Genomic DNA, 1,171 nt, shown 5'->3' with positions numbered 1-1,171 from the left:
TGAAGATAATACATACTAGGTAGGTACTTAAATATAAACAGCCAAGATTCGAGATCAAATATCATATAAACGAATAAAAATATAAGTATATACGCGTCGACTTGAGAACCTCCTCCGGTTTTCTGGTAAGGAAAGGACATAGGTTCGGGAAAATGCATAGTAAATTGAGCTGGCGCGAGTTCGTGCACTGCCGTGCGCGGGCGCACGCCTGCGGGCGCGGACAGAAGGGCTACTACGAAATTTGAAAATCGTAGTTCGTATCGTGCCATCCCTCTCTTTCTCGTATTAAATAATATTAGCTTCAGCGGGACCGTAGTTGCCCCTCCGGTACCATCAGCCTAATAAGTGGTCTATCAATTTTCAAACAAGTTCCTATCAAATTTATGTCGCTAAGGTCGGACTTTCCAGTTGACAAATACGTCTCTTGGCATTATTGTTTTATGACATGCAAACGATTATCAACTTTAGGGTGGTAGACCACATATTTGGCTGATGGTACACCTACAAACCTATACATAATCCTTGAACAAAATATCTCACAAAAACCTGTCGTATCGAATTCTACCAAGCAGGTTTTTTACATTTTAGGTAGGTAATAAATAACCCGAAATTTGACAGCTAAGAAGAAACATTCCTTCTCAACATTTTATTGAAATGACAGAAATAACGTTGTCATGACATGAGAGCTGTGTTTGATAAATCAAAATTCTAAATTGTTTTATATGAATTGAATTATTACCAGTCAGTTTCGTCGAAGTTCTAAGTATTCAAATTATCATGTAAGTAACTTGATATTTGTATATTTCTACTTACTTATATTACTTAAGCTTTTTTGTCGATAGATAACCTAACAAAAGTTGACATGTTATTTCAAAATTGAATATCTCAAAACATCTGGCCAATTTTAACAAACATAGCTAGGAATCACCGCAAGGACACTCGCTTTCACTTTAAAAACTGCATCGAAATCAGTCCATCCATTTAAGAGCTACAATGCTACAGACAGACTGACAAACATTGGCGTCAAAGTTATAACACCCGTCTTTTTGCGTCCGGGGTAAAAATACGAAAGCTTAAAATTATTTCCATTTTTGTGAACATGAAATAATGTAGTTTTCAAAGGGTGTTTGATATCACGACTTAATTTGTTTTATTTTTTATTATTATTTTA

General features: G+C 35.6%; 1 protein-coding gene across 1 annotated transcript in view; it reads left to right on the top strand.

Annotated features, from left to right (window-relative positions):
- The first annotated feature begins 686 nt into the window (after positions 1-686).
- Positions 687-1,171, top strand: part of LOC141443440 (uncharacterized) — a 50,996-nt gene continuing 50,511 nt past the window's right edge. The window contains exon 1 of the mRNA XM_074108738.1: positions 687-779. The gene's annotated coding sequence lies outside the window, so the exon portion shown is untranslated. The remainder of the gene's footprint in view (positions 780-1,171) is intronic.

The sequence above is a fragment of the Choristoneura fumiferana genome, chromosome 27 (assembly GCF_025370935.1).
Source record: "Choristoneura fumiferana chromosome 27, NRCan_CFum_1, whole genome shotgun sequence".
Classification (NCBI taxonomy): domain Eukaryota; kingdom Metazoa; phylum Arthropoda; class Insecta; order Lepidoptera; family Tortricidae; genus Choristoneura; species Choristoneura fumiferana.
The sequence above is the reverse complement of the archived record's forward strand: the minus strand, read 5'-3'. Positions and strand labels throughout refer to the sequence as shown.